Genomic DNA, 19402 nt, shown 5'->3' with positions numbered 1-19402 from the left:
ATTTTGTTTTAGTTACAAGTTAGACATAGCTTTTCCCCAATATTACTATTATGCATACATAAAAGGGAAAATACAATGAAATGAATTGGCTGTTGCTTTACAGGAAAATGTCCAAATTATGAGCAGTCCTCCTACAACATTTGCTTCACTAACACTACATTTTACTGGCTTTTCCTGCTTTTCTGAACACACGCTATCTTTTGGTTTCAGTGCTGAATCATAACGTAATCATTTTTACAGTGTTCACCACTGAAACTCAACGTAGGTACCAAAACTGCATACAGCTCAGCCGAAATGATGACGGTGCGAAACGCCAGCCGTCCCCAAGGTCATCACACACGTAGGCAACAATGACTGTGCTGTGACTTCTGCCTGGATGACAGCAGTCACAAGGTGCCTCAGCTTATAACACATATTCCATTGCCACAGATGTTAAAACGTGGGGGGTGGGGGTGGGGATGTGCATCTCAAAATAAATGAAAGGCAGTAATAGAAGAGGTGGATTATTACGAGCCTCAGGAAGCTTCAGCTTCTCAATCATAGGCCCTTTCCAAAGCCCTGCAGAGAGCCCTAGGAACGTATTCACACGGTCACATTGTCTTGAAAATTTTGTTTATCTATTAAAAAATTAAAAAATAGTTAAAAATCAGTGATCTAAGCTTCTAGTTAAAGAAGCTAGAAAAAGAAGATCATATTAAACCAAAAGTAAATAGAAAAAAAACAAAAATGAAAGTAAAGAGAAAACAATACAATAAGTTAGGAAATCAGTGAACAAGAAAACAGGTAAAACCTAGAGAAAAATCAACAAAGTGAAAAGTTGGTTCCTTGGAAGGATTTATAATATTGATAAACCCTTCGTAAGAGTGATCAAGAAAAGAAATGAGAGAAAATGCAGATAGTTAATAGCAAGAATAAAAACAGGATATCACTTGACAAATATTTAAAAAGATAAGAGGATACTATGAATAACCCTATGCCAATAAATTTGACAGTTTAGATGGAATGAAAAATTGCTTGAAAAACACAACTTAACAAAACTGATAGAGGAATAAATGGAAAATCTGAAACAGCCCCATATGTAGTGGGCAGATTCTAATAATTCCCTAACAATTGTCCCCACCTCCTAGTATTCATGCCCTTGTGTAATTCCCTTCCCTTCAGAGTAGGTGGGACCTGACTTGCTTCTAATAATAATGTAAGGCAAAGTAGGGGGGATGTCACTTCCATGATTATGTTACATAAGACCATGACTCCTATTGTGCTAGCGGACTCTCTACGGACATTCTCCTTTCCCGGCTTAGTGAAATTGCCAGGTAGAGAGGTTCACATGACAAGAAACTGAGAGGAGCCTCCAACCAACAGCCTGCAGGGAATCGAGGCCCCAATTTCATGAAATGAACTAAATCCCATCAACACCCAGATAAGCTTGGAAGCAGATCTTTCTCCACTTGAGCCACAGATGAGACCTCAGTCCTATCCAACCCCTCAATTGCACCCTTGTGAGAAACTCTGAGGGAGAGAACTCAGCTAAGCCATGCCTACCTCTCTGGCTCTCACAAGGTGTGAGGTAATAAATATCTGATGTTTTTAAGCTGCTAAGTTTGTGGTAATTAGTTATACCTGGAGGACAGGCCTTGATGAGAATGAGGGGACATTGTCCCCGAGCTTCCTCATATCTGTCACACCTGCCACCTTTACCCACCTGTCCCTGTTCATTTTATTTATTTATTTATTTATTTATTTATTTATTTTTAAAGATTTATTTATTTCAGCGAGAGAGAAAGAGCAGGAGGGGCAGAGGGAGAGGGAGAGAGAATCTCAAGCAGATGCCATGCTGAGTGCAAAGCCCAACATGGGGCTCGATCTCACAATCCTGAGATGACCACCTGAGCTGAAACCAAGAGTCCCCAATGCTTAACCAACTGAGCCACCCAGGTGCCCCTCACCTGTCCCTGTTCTAACAGTGAAAACTGTCCTTTCTTAGTGTGATCAATCCATTTCCTCAGGCCACAGGGTGACTTCTCCAGTATGGAGGGGGATGAAAACAGTTCATGAGGGGGACGGGGGTCAGTCGGAGTCAGGGTACCTGGGGGATGTAGGGGGTGTTAAAATTCTCCCTGGAGGCAGCACAGGGCAGGGGAAGCAGAGACATGCCCAGTATGTCCTGTTCCATCCCTTAGAAAGCCATCCCTGCAATAGATAAATACAAAACTCATTTTTTATTGAATGTGCAATAATGTTCTCACTTCAAAATTTCAGGGCCAGAAGACTTCAGTGGTGAATCCTATCAAACAACTAAGGAAGAAATAATACTAATCCTACAAAAACGTATTTCAGCATACAGAAGAGGATTTTACGAGGCCAGTATAACCTTGAAATCAAGATCTAACAAAGTTTTTACAAGAGAAGAAAATTACAGACAAATACATTTCCTGAAGATGGATATAAAAATCTTTAACAAAATATAAGCAAATTAAATCCAGAAATATATAAAAGAGAAAACACACCATGACCAAATGAGTTTATTCCAGGAATGGAGACGGCATGGGCAGGGTCAACATTTGAAAATCAATCAATGTAATTCACAGCAGAAGAAATGGGGGGGAGGGGGAAGATCATCTAAATAGAAGCAGGAAAAAAAAATTGGCAATGCCCATCTATGATAAAAACTCTCAGCAAGCTAAGAATAAAAGGGAATTTCCTCACCCTGATAAAGGTATGTAAGAAAAACCTGTAGCTAACGTCATTATTTAATTGTTGAATGTTAAGATTGAAGACAAGGGAAATACGACTGTTCTCACTATTTCTTTTTAACAGTACATTAGAAGCTCTAACTAGTGCAATAAAGGAAGACAAATACATAAAAGACGTAACTATTGAAAAAAATAGTAAAACTGGAATTAGTCATAGACAATATGATCATGTACATATAGAACCCCATGGAATCCACAAAAAATGACAACTGATAAGTGAATTTAGTAAGGTTACAGAATACAAGGTCAATATTAAAAATCAATGTCATTTCTATATACTAGCAATGAACAATTGGAGCATGAAATTTAAAAAAATGCAATTACAATACTACCAAAAAATATCAAATACCTAGGAAAAAATTTAATGAAAATGTGCAAAAATGCTATACCAAATACTATAAAACAGAGCTGAGAAAAGTTAATAAAGATGTACATAGATGGAGAGATACATCATATTCATGGATTGGAAGACTCAATAGTGTTTCTATGTCCATTCTTCCCATGTTTACCTATATCGTCTACCCAATGCAATCCCTATCAAAATTCCAGCAAGCTTTTTTGAAGCAATTGACAAGTTAATTCTAAACCTTAGATGGAATACGATAGATCTAGAATAGCAAAATGTATCTTGAAAAGAAGAGGACCTGTATTACCCAAGTCCAAGAATTATTATGAACCACAATAATCAAGACACTGTGCTACTAGCATAGGATATTAAATCAATGGAAAAATCAGTCAAGAAATAGACCCTCATATAGAAGGTCAATTGATTTTTCACCACAGTACCAAGTTAATGGGGAAAAGAAATATTTTTAAAAAATGGTGCTGGAACAACCAGATAGCTATGTGAAAAACTAATAACAAACCTGAGTCCCCATTTCACTCCACACACAAAAGTTATTTCTAAATGGATCATAGACCTCAATAAACAAACAAAAAAACCCAGAACCATGAAGCTTCTAAAAGAAAACATAGACACAAGAGCATGTTTTTGCAACCTTGAGCTAGGCAAAGAAATCTTGGACAGGACACAAAAAGCAATAACCAAAAAAGAAAAATTTGATAAATTCAACTTCATCAAAATGATGTTTTTCTGCCTATCAAAAGACACCATCAAGCAAAAGAATAGGCAAACCACAAACTGGGAAAAAAATCTTTAAAACATGTATGTATATTGTATGTATATTGAAAGGCCATGTAAATATATACATATATAAAGCATACATAAACAAGTCTTACAAATCAAGAATAAAAAGACAACTAAATTTGAGCACCTGGGTGGCTCAGTCGGTTAAGCATCTGCCTTCGGTTCAGATCATGATCCCAGGGTCCTGGGATCGAGTCCACTGTCGGGCTCCCTGCTCAGTGGGGAGCCTGCTTCTCTCTCTCCTCCCTGCTCGTGCTCTGTCTCTCTCTCACTATCTGTCTCTCTCTCTCAAATAAATAAATAAAATTTTTAAGAAAAAAGACTACTAAATTTTAAAAGAGCAAAAGACTGGGACACTTTACTAAAGAATATAAACAAATGGTCAAAAGCACCATTCAGTGTTCAATATCAGGAAAATGCAAATTAAATCCACAATACGATACCACTTCACACCCACCATAATGAAGAAAATTTAAAATATTAAAAATGCCAAATATGGGTGAGGATGTGGAGCGACTGGAACTCTCACAATGGTGGACATGTATAATGGCATAACCGCTTTGAAGAACAGTGTGGCAATTTCCTGTAAAGTTAAATATACATTCATCCTACAAACCTGGAATTCCATCCTAGGTTCTTGCCAAGAGGAAATAAAAATTATCCACACAAACCATTGTACTAGACTGTCAAAATGTCAAAACCTGGAAACATCTGTTTACTACCCATCAGTAAAACAATGGGTAAACAAATTGCATTATATTCCTAGAATGGAATGCTACTCAGTAATAAAATAGTGAAGTACAAATTCAAGCAACAACACGAATGAATCTCAAAAACATTAAGATGAGGAAAACAATCCCGATGCAGAAATATACTGCATGTTTTCGTTGGTCTGAATTCTAATAATTGGCAATGGAAGTAGGAAGTAGTTGAATTCAAACATGGGCTGGGACTTGATGAAGAGACCTTGAATTCAACTACCTGAGTAGTTGAATTCAAACATGGGCTGGGACTTGATGAAGAGAACTTTCAGGGTGGTGAAAATGTTCTGTTTTGGGGGGAGCAGTGCTTATAGGTTCGGAAGAATTGTCAGAACTCATCAAATGCATAACTGAGATGTGTGCACTTCATTGTATTTTTTTTTTTTTTAAGAAAAGAGTGGAATTGAATCTTTATTTACAGGACACTGCAAGAGAGGAGATTCCACATAGAAATAAGAAACGCACTGAGAGGAGGCGCTTCATACAGGTTGGACAGCTTGGAACTGGTCAAGTAGAGTTTCGTTGTAAAAAGTGCTACAATAACAAAACACATTTAAAAAGAGTTCTTAGTAGAGAAACAGTAAGACAAACTTCTACCAAACAGAGTACACAACCAACAACTTTCTGCCTCAGCTGCACAATCTAAAAGTTAAAGGTCCCAGGAGTGCCATCCTGAACTTGGAACATATAGCCTTCAGAGGTAGTTTCTGGCACAACATTCTGATCTTCCTCTTCCTCTACAGAGAAATACTTCTCAATCAAGTTTAATGAAGCTTTGTACACAGACTCATTTTCATGGTTTTGTAGAGCTTCAATTTTGTCCAAACCTCCACATTCTTCAATCATTATACTAAGTTTCTCAGTTTCACCTAGTTTCTCAGCAGCCTGAAAGATGTTTGAAATGGCATCCAGAATAAACAGAATAATTTTGGTATCTTTTGCAGTTAAGAGGTTCATCAATGGTTCTATTATGCCACAATGAATGAGGTATACACTCTGTTCAACTGTCCCACCACGTGTATAGTTGGTCACAGCCCAGACAGCTTCCTTTTGTGTCTTAAAGTCTGCCTTAGAGAGAACACCAACAAGGAATGGGACTAATCCATGATTCACAACTTGCTGTATCTGGTCCTGGCGACCAGCTGTGATGTTTGACATTGTCCACGTAACTTCCTGCTGAATATAAGTTTTGGGGTTCGTTAGGAGGCTGGGAAAAGCAGCAAGTGCTTCTGCATCTATTACAACCTGAGTCTGTTCATCTGTCCCAGTGACAATATTTCCTATGGCTCTTAGCGCAGGAGTCACAATGGGCAATTCAGTAGCTCCTAGAAGCTTCACAAGCTGGGGCGCAACTCCTGTTTTCACAACCATTTCAATCCATTCATTTGGACCATCAGTAAGGTAGGAAATGGCCCAGCAGGTATCTGCCAATACTTCTGGATCATCATGATGCAGGAGACGAACTAAGGTAGGAAGAATCTGCTCAACAGCATCTAATGGGGGTGCAGGATTCTTGTTGCGACAAAGGTTTGAAAGTGTCCAAGTAAGGTTACGTAAGTAACCACATGCTAAAGATGACATATGAGGAACTGCAAGGAGAGCCAATAGTGGGTCAACTGCACCATACTTGATAACCAAGTCTCGAAAAACTGAACCATCACCTGCAATGTTTCCTAGAGCCCATACAGCTTGTTCACTGATGTGAGCATGGGAAGATGCCAAAAGAGAAATGAATGCTGGGATAGCACCTCCATCTACCACAGCCTTGGTCTGTTCTGATGTCCCAAAAGCAATGTTAGTGAGAGCCCAAGCAGATTCAAACTGAATGGGACTACAATCAGTTCTGCCCAAGAAGGACACAAATTTTGGAATCAAACCAGCCCGGATTTTGTTGTCTATGGGGGGCTGTTTTTCCCTAGAAAGCAGTTTCCTAGCAGCTTGAGTAGCCTGGAGCTGGTTTTCCAAATTGTTGCTACTTATGCCTTTGACAATGTCATCAACAGACCAATTTACAGTGTCCTGGTTGTTGCGGTTTCCTGTAGTGGAGAGGTAGCATCATCAGGAAACGAGCTCACGTTTCTCCTTTTCAGCATCTGGTCATCCTTCTTAGCTTTCCTCAGCTCCACATTAACTTCTATTCGGCGCTGCCTCATTTCTGTACTGTCTTTCCCCTTGTTCTTGCATCTGTTAAGGTGGGCAGCTGGTGAAATAGCATTCTCATTGGTGGACACGGTTATGAGACAGAGGGAGAAAGATCCACGGCCAGCTCAGGCTTCCACAGGAGGCGGTCCGGGGCATGCAGGCTGCGGGTCAGCTGCCCTCAAAACGTCCACCATGGATCACCCCAAAGACGGTGTGGACTTCATTGTATGTTAATTATATGCCAATTAAAAATTTTAAATTCCAAATCAGCAAGCATATATTGAACACCTACTCTTTAGAAAACATTATTGTACTGTGAAAATGGCACATTTTCTGAGATTGAGAGGAAGGTAGATAGATCCACACCCTCAGCCAGGTAGCCCTATCTCAGCCAGCTGGTTAGTTAACAAAAGTTTTATCAAACCTGTATATTCACACCTAATGCACATTTAGGAAATACTTCTGTTCTTAAAACTCAGAAGAAAAAACAATTAAACTTACTCCTCCAGACTAAATGGAAAAACACCTGCCAAGAAATGAGTTTCCTTGAAATGAAAAATCCAGGGCATTCAGACAGGTAGAAAACATCAGAAGTAAATATAAGGTCAGCAGGAGAGGGAGGATAAGGTCGATCACCCAAAGGCCCTTTGGCTAAGATACCGTGACCTCTCCTAGTCATAAAGTGACTGGCTCTATCATTGTTATCACTCATGGCTCCCACCAAGTTTCTCATCACAAAGACCAAGGCCTTATCCAATTAGCACTCACTTTGCAAGCAAGATGGTGGGAAAACCCATTCCACTTGCTTTCAGGTACTCCACATGTTCGGAGAAACTCCTCTAGTAACAAACTATAGAAATGACCCCTGAAAGTATAGTCTTTCCACTTGCTTTCAAAACGCTGCACTAGGTAATTTCATTTGATTTTTAGTGACTTAGTTATTGCAATAACGGGATAAGGGGGACTCTTTATGGAAGGATTTGAACTTAAGGTACCCTGATCAGTTTTTATTTGTATTTTTGTGAGTTTTTTTGCTGCTGCTTAACTTAAATATTTTGTTTTAAAACGAAATAAATTAATTTAAATATTTTCTGGGATCAAGCCTTAGAATGATCTACGTTTGCATTTGATTAAACATCTTCATCCTTCTGGAGGCTTTCTGTGGTTGAAGAAATATTGTGCACTATTTTATAAGCCACATAGAAGCCATGGGGACATACCACATGGTACATAATACATAGGTGCCTGATAAATATTTGTTGCCTGAATAAATGAACAAATGTCATGGTCATAACGAACATTTCATAATGCCCTACCCAAATCCAGAACCGAACATGGTTCAAAATACTGTTCGGATTATGGGCTTTGGGGTCAGTCTCCAAAATCTTGATTCCCAGGTTGCAAAATTATGAGATTATGAGATTATGGGTAAGTGTCTTAATTTTTTTTAGTCTCAATTTTATCCTGTGTAAATGGGGATTAAAAACTATTCTCACCTGGGGTGCCTGGGTGGATTAGTCGGTTGAGCATCCGACTTGGATGCTCTTGGTCTCAACTCAAAGACTCAACGGTTATGAGTTTGAGCCCCATGATGGGTGTGGAGCCTACTTCAAAAAAAAAAAAAAAAACTATTCACACTTAATATCATATAATGCTTACAAAGCATTTTATAGCTGGCTTGTAAAAATCTCTCAACAAGTACTTGTTGCTATTATTTTTAAGTTGTTTTCCATCACTGTTTTATATTATTTTGTTATAGTCTGATAGCAATGGCGCAAACTCTGGAGCTCACCCTCTCTGGCCGTTAGTTTCCCCATCTATAAGATCACCAGTAATGGTGATGGTACCTACTGCATAGGGTTGTAAGGAGGATCAAGTAAGTTAACAAGTGACATGCCTAGAATTGTAAAAACATCAGTAGAGTTAGTTGTTCCTGTTGGTGGCATTAGTGATATGTCCACCTGGGTAAGTGTGCTTTCAGTGTCACCTAGGTTTGAATCCCAGCTCTTCCCATTACTTTGCTATGTGTTCTTGAGCAAGTTAATTAACCATCCTGTGCCTCATTTTCCTCATGTGCAAAGAGAACATAATAACAGTACCCATCACACGAAATTACAGTTAGGATCAACTGAGAGAATACACGTAAAGCACTTAGATGAGGGCCCCGAGGAAAACAAGCAAGTAACGAGCATTTGCTGGTATTGTGAGGGAGTAGCGATCATCATCAACCTCATCATCCCTGCCAAAGGAATCCACACTTACAGTTGAAAACATCAACAGATAAGAGCTCTGTCTAGAAAGAATGCATAGGCAAGATTCTCATGTAGCATTTCTTTCATACCCGAACCTAAGAGTTCATGGTTTAAAGGTCCTAAATCTCTGAGCTGTTTTTTTCATTTTCTTACCCATCTAAATAGTTCAAAACCTCCCACCAACAAAGGCAACCCTTCCACATTAGCTTTGGAGACCATTTTCACATGAATTCTGTTATTTCTTTAAAACTAAAAATATAATAACTGCAAATCCTGCCCCATAAAAATCAAGACTTGTGAATTCTGTGCCCAAAATTGCCACTAAATTAAATGTCCTTGGCTTACTCATCAGTTCTCTGAGTTGTGTACATTCTTCCTCAGTAAATATGTCCACAAACTAACCTATAAACTTAGGTACACCCAAGGCTGCCTGCGAAAAATAAACCAACTCAGGACACCAAACAAATACTCTACATTGGTTGTAATTACCATCATTAAAATTCCAAGAAACTGCATCAGGGATGTGGTTGTAGTTGACCTTCAGTATTATTGGCCAGAGCTGGCTATTGTAAACCAGCCATGCCTCCTTAACTCTGTCCAGTGGGCAAGCATTATTCAACAGCTACCAGAAAAAAGAAGAAAGAAAGAAAGAAAGAATTAAAAGACCCCAAAGCTGAGCGGGAAGAGCTATTAGAGACCAATCTGCGTAAGGAGAAAATGATAGTAAAAGATGTTAAGTAACTTGACCAACACTATAAATTATTTGGGGTAAACTTAGAAGTCAATTACTAGTGATGGTAATAAGAATATCTTATTCAGAAAGCCCTTTACAATTTTCAGAGCACTTTTAGACTATTGTATTTGATCCTCATGGCAACTTGATGAGGTAGAAAAAAAAAATAAGTATTATTATCTACATTTTACAGCTACAGAAACAGGCTAAGAGTGGTGACATGATTTAACCAAAGTAACCCAGCAAGTGCATAGCAGAGCAGAGATCAGAAGTCAGTGCACCTGGATTCCTGTCTCCTGCTTTTATCTACTGTCTTAGACTATAGTATCAAGTCATCTAATAAAAGAAAAGCTATACATTATTATGGTCTGAATGTGTACCCTCAAAACTCATGTGTCAAAATCCTAACTCCCAAAGATGATGGTGTTAGGAAGTAGAAGCTTTGGGAAGTACTCAGCTCATACAGGTGAAGCCTCCAGGAATGGGACTGGTGCTTTATAAAAGAGGCTCCGGAGAGAACCCCAGCTCCTCCACCAGGTGAGGACACAGCAGGAAGGCATTGGCTATGAGCTAGGAAGAGGGCCTTGCAGAACATGATCATGTTGGTGCCTCGACCTTAGACTTCCCAGAACAGTGAGAAATAAATGTCTATTGTTTACAAGCTACCCAGTCTGTAGTATTTTGTTATAGCAGCCTGTAAGATTAAGACATTAGGTTTCAAGTGTGTGGCTTCACTATTTGTTTTGTGGTAGGAAGAATACAGAATATTTCTTATGTATTTTCCTCATATTGTAGAGACAGAAGGATCTCTGAGACTTTGTTTTATCCTCCTGGATCAAAGCAGGATTTCATATAGGTCATATCTGGCAGACCAGGCATCTATTTGAAGATAATGTGTTTTTCAGAATCCTCAGGGAATGTAGTCTCAAACAACTTCATCCACAATATATTTTTTACAAAATAATTTGACCAAATTGGTCTTTTATGCTTTACCTAATATTTTATGGAATTCGTAGAAAACTAAGATTTCTTTTGTATTCTAATTCAGAATAATTCAACTACTCTAAAAGTGAAGAGTACGTTTGAGCATCAATATATATTTTATTTTAAAATAGCAAAAATAATTGGTGGCTTAAATACTTATAAAGGCCCCGATTAACCGAATCTTACCAGTGAAACGCATCTCTCGGGCTATTGTGATTGGTTCAATGATGGGCACATAACCCAGTCTGGACCAATGAGTCAACAGAAGATGTTTCCTAAGGCTTCCGGGAAAGGAGCAATATTTTCACTTCCTGCTGGATGTGGAAGAAAAGGCACAGTACCTCAGGAGCTGTTCAAAGCACTTTGATTCAGCAGCCTTGGGTGAAAGCCAACACTGGAAGTTTGGAAAACAGCAACAACAAAACCAGGAGTTTGGTGAAATGGCTGATGCACAATATACAGCCTTGTTTAAAACATATCCTATTTATTCACTTTAAGTGACTTGAGCCACTAAATGCCCTTAACTCTTTAGTCATTCTGATACCAAGTTCCCGGTTCAAATGCAGTGTATGCAGTGTGTGTGTGTGTGTGTGTCTGTGTGTGTGTGTGTGTGTGTGTGTGTGTAGCAGGCCGCAGATCCTGGTCCTTCCATGAGGCAGAGGAAACAGAGAGAGGGAAGAGGCCTTTCTCTGGCCACACAGACAAGTGACATGTGGCATTACTAAGCAATGTATCTTGTGGCCTGGCCAGCAGGAGATAGCCGATGATACACTGGCAGGACCCCAGGGGGATGGAAATGCTGCCCACTTCCCTGGGGAGTCTTCTTCACTTGCCCAGTGGTCCAGGAACCTAAAAGATGTAGACAACACAAGCTTTGATATCAAGGCCTTTAGGAGCTAGTACATCAGGCTACCAAAAGCTAAATGCTCTAGGAGCTAGTAGATCAGCCATCATGACCTAGAGACAGAAAAACTTTGCTACTCAGTCATACCCCCAACTATTGATGCCTAAGGATAAGAGGTGCCTCCAGGTGAAGCGGCTGATGGGGGAGTGTCCGTCATTTTTTGAGCACTTTTCCTTTTTCATTTCACAAGTATCAGGTACCTCAAAATAGTGGATAAAAGCCCTACATCGGAAACAAGATTACAAGAGAAATTTCATCTCCACCAACCTGCTACTTCCACCCTTGCTTAATGGAGAGACTGCCAGCTTCTGTGGCCTGTCGTGCTACAGAAAATTCAACTGCAGCTCTTAGAAGCTTTCAAAGCTCGTAAGAGGACTGTTTAAAATTGTCCAAGTTTTAATGGACCCATCCTAAGACTAACAATCAATTATTATAAGTTGGATCCTTGAAGAATAACTCTGCTGCCCACTTCCTGTAGACAGCAAATCCAGCCACATCCTTGGCTTATAGAACTCACCACACTCCTCAAACCACAACACTCCTTTAATAGTAACTATAGCTTACAGTCATATGACCCCTCCCTTTCCTCAAATTACATACAGTAGGAAATAACATGTCCTTAGAATGACCCTTAGGAAATCCTTGGGTAAGCCGAGGAATGGGATCATCATTTAGCAGAAGTTCTTGGATAGGATGTTTCATGGGAGATAGTCTGGCTTTTCCCTAAACCCATACGCACCACTAAGCCACAGAAAGAAGCTGAGGAGGGATATATGTGGTTTTTCACTAATGCTTTTGGTCTTCCAAGCACAATTTCTTTTTTCCTGGACATCCCCCTCATATTCTGCTTACCATATTCTACTTAATAACAGGAGTACTCAGGAAGGAAGTGCTAGTGTCTTAGTCCATTCAGGCAGCTATAACAAAGCACTAGAGACTGGCTGGTTGACAGACAGTAGAAATTTATGTCTCATAGTTCTGGAGGCTGGAAGTCTGAGATCAGGATGCCAGCATGGTCAAGTTCTAGTGAGAGCCCTCTGTGGGTCACAGACTGCTGACTTCTCATGGTATCCTCACACAGCAGAGAGCAGAGGAATGCAGGATTTCGTGATTGTTATAAGGGCACTAATTCCAATCAGGGGGGCTCCACCCTCATGATTTTATCTAATCCTAATTACCTCTCAAAGGTCCCACCTTCAAATACCATCACATGCTGTGTGTGTGCGGGGGGTGGGGGGAAGGGGGTTCAACATATAGATTTGGGGGACACAAACATTCAGTCTATAACACCAAGATACACTGAGATATCTTGGCCAGCTTAAATACTTGATCCTTTGGAAAGTGTGTAGCCCAGATCGCCAGTTGCAGGAATATGACTCCTACTTCATACCTCTTTTCATCAGATGTTAACTCTGAGTAAATCAGGAAAACCCCAGCCCATTTATACCTTCAAACTAGTCCAGTACTCTCAACAGCTATAATATTTTGCCTCCTGTTTGCCCTAAACATGTCTTATCTTATTTCTATAATATATAGAAGATAGTTTCACCTGTTTTCAATGTGTTCCCTAACACTGAAAATGTAGTCCCAATCTAATTTTTAAGTATACTCACTAGAGTTATGTATTTCCTAACTGATAGTGTCTAGTTTAAAAGGTAACTTTCTCTCTATAGGGAACATTTTCTTGATTTGGGGCTTTAGTCAGGCTATCCCTTATCAGTTTGTAAGATCCATGACTCTTTTTCTGGAAAGTAGGTAGACTCTCAGAAGAGCAGAATGAATATCAGACATTGACACATTAATGAAAGGTATATAAATAATTGTATTAATATGTGAACAACAACTTTGAGTGAGTCATAAATTCTTTCTATCACTTAAGCCCAGAACAGACTGGCACTAGGGAAAAAAAATCAGAGACTCTTCTTTCCCTTCTTCCTGTAATTTTCTTGCAAAGAGCATATTCACTGATGTTTTTGGAGAGCTCAGTTACTGAAATCTTAGGAGAAGTAGGCTATAAGATTAAATTATCAATTGATAGTTACCATATTTCCTGCAAGAAATAACCTCTTTCTCATGTTCAAAAAAAAAAAAAACAAAAACAAAAACCTAGAATATCTTCAGGTAACCAAATTCAAATAGTTACTAGACAATTATGTACGGCATTTTGTAGGACATGAAAAGAAGCAACATACCATTTCTGATCTTAAAAGCACACAAACTTGGTCAGAAAGATAGTAAAGATTTATAAATGCTAGGATATAGTAATTTTTCTTTAAAATAGAGAGCCACATTTTTTGAGACCAACAAAAAAGCTTTATGGAGATGGAAACTTCAAATCAGGTCTTGAGAAATTAGGTAAGATTCCAGAAGGAGCACTCTGGGAAAGATTGAAGTAAGTCGGTGAGGAAATAAGTAAACTCATTGATTAATTAAGTTATGTGTTAACAACGGAACTAAGAAGCTCCCAAATGAGAGCATAATAAATTGTTGCATATAATAAATAAGTAAATAGTATATGCACAAGTAATAAATACATGAAACTTTTCAGCTGTTTCATCTGGAAGGATGTGGCCCTCAACAAGAACACTTGATGTTACCCTCTGGCAAGATACAGCTGGAACTGTGAAGTTGAGTGCCAGTGGTTTAAATTAAGAAACAGCTTGTGATATTAAAATTAAGACACTTTTGAATAAAGCAACAAGACATATCACAAAATTCACAGAGCTATAGAGCCTTTCATATGGTTCAGCAAATACAGGAGCAGGATTCTCTTTATTTATTAATTTGATATGCATTCATTAGGTACCAACTGTCTACCCCATATTGCACTAATTACTAGGAAGATGTAAAAGAAAGCATGGAAAGAGTCCTCTCCCAACAGGTTGCCTAATATCTAAGAGGTGAAATAAAATGTGTTAAAAAAGTGGGAGGAAATTTCTAGACAAAATATGAGAAATTGAGAAATGCAAATGCTACCTACAGTTTTTCTCTCTCCCAGGGGGCTCACAGCACATCATAATTACCTGGCAGAGAGTATCATTCTCATAAGCATTTTGCAATGTGATTGGCAGGGATGCAGAGAATCTAAGCGATCTGCATAAAAACCTTGTGAGCTGAGTGGGAGAACTAGAAATTAGTTTTCTATATGGTATATTGCCAGGAATACTGGTAGGTCCAGGGTCAGAATTCCTCAAGGTTATTTTTTACTCCACTTTTGAGGCATCAGGTGATTCCAGAAAAGTTATTTCATATCTCTGAAATAAGGTTTCTCCATCTGGGGATGATATCCTGGGATATCTAGTTTGTCTACCTCACAGGGGTCCTGTGTGAATTGAATGAGTTGAGCGAGGGGGTAGGGAATTTTAAAGAGCTTCATAATCCACAAAACATTTTGTAAGTATATGGTAAAATATCATTATTGATTGATTGATTGTGAGCCTTACACAATGTAGGTGAAAGGGGAAGGATGTGTTCTGTAAAGACTGACCATCTGGAGAAATCTGCTCTTCCAGTTGGTAAGCATGCCAGTAGGCACAGTGTGAAACTTTGGGTGGCAGAAGAAGTGAGAAGAAGAGCTGAAAAATAGATAAAAAAGCCTCAGGTGCCCAGGCTCAAAACTAGAGGATAATAGAGGCAGCTGTGGAAGTGTCTAGATTACAGAGGATCTGGGCAGCCCCACTGCATCTCTCTCAACTCTGAAAAAAAGCACTGAAGTCTTTCCAATCCCACAAGATAGGTTCATAAATTAACTGAAAAAGAGAGAAAGCCAGCTGGCCCAAATGTGACTCCCTGGTTGTCACAGAGAAGTACCACAAGAGAAAGCAGTAAAGACCATAAAATCGGGGACAGTGTAGAAACACGGGGATCTGGCTGCTCGGTGAGCACCAGCGTGGAACAATGATCATTCCTGGAGACCTGCTCCAGCACAGACAGACACCACTGAATGGCCGATTAATTTCTAGATGATGCCATCCAGCTATGTCATTCCCTCGGAATGTTGATGCCAGGAAAAGTAAGGTGAAAAGTAAAGACTGGCAAAATCACGACCAATTGAGTTTCAATATGAAATGACTAAGAAAACCATGAAGTGACTGGGGTCACCTAGAATGAACTAGAAACATTTTCCACCATGAGAGAGTATAGAAAACCTGACATAGAAGTGAGGTATGGAAAAATTTGAAGCAGAAGATCTGTGTACCATAAAGAAAGGAATGGGGAGATGTTGACAGAAGCAAGTGGATGGCGGGAGCACACTATAGGGCAGGCCCTAGTAGTCTAGCTCCGTGATCCTTAAATTGTAATGTGCACACAAATCACCTAGGGGGTTTGTTAAAATGCAAATTCGGATTTTTACTGGTCTTGAGGGTGTCACTGCATTCTCAGTTTCCAGCAAACGCCAGGTGAGGCTGAGGCTCCAGTCCACGGAGCAAGGGTCTAGGTGACAGGTGACCTAAACCTGAACGAGGCAGTGACAATGGAAACCCAGAAGAGAAGACATGGCTGAGAAGCAGTCAGGAAGTAGAAATGACAAGACTCGGTGACTGATTAGGGAAAGAGGAAACATTCATGATGACTCCAAGATTTTTAGGCCTGGACAATAGGGCGGTTCATAGTGCTATTAACGGAGTCCTTGGTAAATAAAGGTTTGTGCAGAAACACCGCAAGACCTTTCCACATGTGTGTTTTATGCATACTTATTTCTACCAAATTACTGAGACACACTCCTACTGTGTGAGATTGTTTTTGGAGTCGTTTGAGATTGGGATCCATCTCTCTTTGCTTAGTGGGTTTGGGCTACTTTGTTTTCATTGCGCATTGTTCATGGCTTGCCTCTGAATAAACTGAAAATACACCATTAGGGAGACTGGCAGACATGGAATGTAGAAGTACTCTATGGCAGCATGAGAGCTATAAAGGGAGTCCTTCCTAAGTAGGAGGAAAACATGGCGAACACGTGCTTTAAGATTTTCCAAGTAATAGTCCAGAGAGGGCCCTGGACGCCAGCAGCCATCTTCACTCGCTTGTGAGTTTAGCTTTGCGTCCGAGAGAATGATAAAGAGATCAGTAGAGACCTCAGCTTCTGCTGATGCTCAAGAGTCATTATGGGCGCAGCAGAGAGTTAAGAGTGGTCCACGTGGTTGCCAAAAAGCATTCACGGAGAAGAACTTTTGGACATGGTTGTGAGATTCTAGTTCTTGTTTCAGATTCTTAGTGAATTCAGAGCAGATTAGACTCAAGCCCCAATCTGTGCTCTGTGTGCGTGTTAGGAGGGAGGGGGGCCCGAGGGACAGAATGACAAGGGGGGCGGGAAGCGTGGTGTTGTGCTTCTGTGGACTGATTTCCTTAATGCATGGAGGTAGCACTTACAGCAGTTCATGGCTTCCCCAGGAAACCATTCTAAGTGGGCCACGTGCCCAATGGTTTCTATCCCAGTTAAGTAAATAAATGAAATATGCTAATTAGCACCCTATTAGCTCACAGCAGGGAGTAATCCATGGCATTTTGATTGGAAAGAATTCTGTCATCCAAAAGACTGGTCTGTAACAGAATGCAAACTGGCCCAATTTCCTCCCTCCCTTCCCCGTGGCAGTTGTCCAAATGTCTGAGAAGCAGACCTCACAACTGTGTGCAATTCCAAGGGTGTCGCGGGGCTCTATGAGAGCACCTCCTGGCCTCCGCGGAATCTGGCGCTGCGCTGCACTCTGAGAACAGATTGATACAATCCAGAAATGTGGGCCAGAGCTCAGAAACATCGAGCAGGTTTGGGAGGATCTTTAGGGGGCAGCTCTTATTTCTTTCGTTATGAGAATATCCCCACTTTTATTCTCTGGCCCTCCCCGACTCCAATCCAGAATGCATTTCCTTGACTCAGGTAGGCAGGCATGTGGCCACAGTGCGGTTCCGTGGAAGGAGGCCTTCTTATTAAAATGGTAGAGCTGCAGGGTTTCAGTTGGGGAAAGGAAAGCTTGGGTAGGTTCATATTTTTATTGTTTCGGCTGCAGGGAAATTCCACCTAGCTCCTGTTCTCCTAGCCCTATTTAAATGCCTGGATTCACATCTTGCCTATCTCCTACCAGTTTGCAGAAGGAGGGATTTGGGGGCAGCATGGACCCTGAAGGAAAAAGCTCAGGACAAAGACATGTGTTTTCCAATTTGCTCTTTTAAAACATCCACTTTCCAAGAGCTCTGGGTGTTTACAGGGATTGGACATCATGACACACGTGTCAGGTTGCCTCAGAATCTATCAGAAATCCCCATCAGAGTGGGACTTCGGCAATGAAGCTTACTTATATCACAGTGAGGCTTCGAATACTTTTTCTGTTCTTGATACCAAACATTACAGGGATCACCTTGTATTTGCTGACGGCTGCTTAATAAAAGGGGTGGGGTGGGGAGATAAGGTTTTTAATCATCTGAATGTTATAGAGGTAAGTTGCCAGTATTTTTTTTTTTCTTAAGTTTGGTCCTTTGTATGATGACCTACAAGAGCCAAATAGATTATTGAATGCCTATGACAAGCCACATGAAAACACTTTTCTCTGCACGCTCTTGTATTTCCTCCCTGATAAAAAAGTGATGATACTTAAAGTTTAAAATTGTTAATGGAATGTATTGGTTACAAGTACATCACTCTTTTTTCTCCCCCACCCCATACTAGTTTTTCTTTTACCTAGGAAGAGAATCTATTTATCTTGATTAGATATAAATTCAAATCGAATGCTGAATACCAGCTGTTTTATCAGCAGCATTTTAAAATTCAACTTTAAATGAAATCTTTAAGAAAGCAAGTCCAAGAAAAATCTTATAGTAAAATTTGTGTCTCACTCACTAACATTACTGCACTACATTGATTGCAGTACCTGAAGAAATCGTTAGGCACCATATGACAGTGATGTCTGTTTAGAATGTTTTTTTTTTTTTAATCCTGTATTGGAAAATGAAGCACATTACCTAAATGATTCAAATGGCAAAAAAAAAAAAAAAAAAGTCATTCCTAAAAGCCATCTGTGAATTAGCATATGGGCTTCTGGAACCCAACATCTTGGTTCTGTATGTGAGTCAGAAGAAAAAAAAGAAGGAAGAAGGAAAGGAAGAAAATGGGATCCTGTCTTTAAATATGAAACATGGAATGATTTTCTCCAATCAAGGGGACTTCAAAGAGGGAAGACATTCATGACAATGAAGCAGTCAGCTGGACCTCACAGCAGCTTGCCCCAAGACTGGTCCCAAGAGCAGTCACAAAACTCTTAAGTGAGCCAAGACCAGACTCTGCTAATGGAAAAATGTGTTCCTGAACCGGGGCTCTATAAATCTAGGCACGTTCTGTATGCAGTATAGGCTCTGTTGCTTTGGCAAATCTGTCTTGAACTGGAAAGCAGTTGAGTAAGGAACTAAGCGAGAATGGATATGAGTTAAAAACAAGAAGCCTAGCAGTGGTAGCAGCCACTGAGATTACTAGGCCAGTGTTAGTGAGCATTAAAAGACCCACATCGGCACCACTCCCTGCCCCCAACCCAGTTGTCAAAGTGTAACTTTTCTGCTTGGTAAAAAGCTGAATGTTCCTCTTGCATTTATCAGACACTGTGTATCTGGCTTGAATATGTAAGTTGATATAACCTAGCCAAGTCATGCAGATAGAGGGATGACACCTACATGCTTTTATATATTTTGGGTTTCTGGGGAAAATTTTTCCTTGAAATTCACATGTTCCAAATATCTGTCTTAC

General features: G+C 39.9%; 2 pseudogenes; both read right to left on the bottom strand.

Annotated features, from left to right (window-relative positions):
- Positions 1 to 5303: 5303 nt before the first annotated feature.
- Positions 5304 to 19402, bottom strand: part of LOC118534199 (importin subunit alpha-1 pseudogene) — a 30626-nt pseudogene continuing 16527 nt past the window's right edge.
- LOC118534205 (small nucleolar RNA U3) lies at positions 7578 to 7684 on the bottom strand (annotated as a pseudogene).

The sequence above is a fragment of the Halichoerus grypus genome, chromosome 5 (assembly GCF_964656455.1).
Source record: "Halichoerus grypus chromosome 5, mHalGry1.hap1.1, whole genome shotgun sequence".
NCBI lineage: Eukaryota > Metazoa > Chordata > Mammalia > Carnivora > Phocidae > Halichoerus > Halichoerus grypus.
Note: the sequence above shows the minus strand (reverse complement) of the source record. Positions and strands in the feature narration are given on the sequence as shown.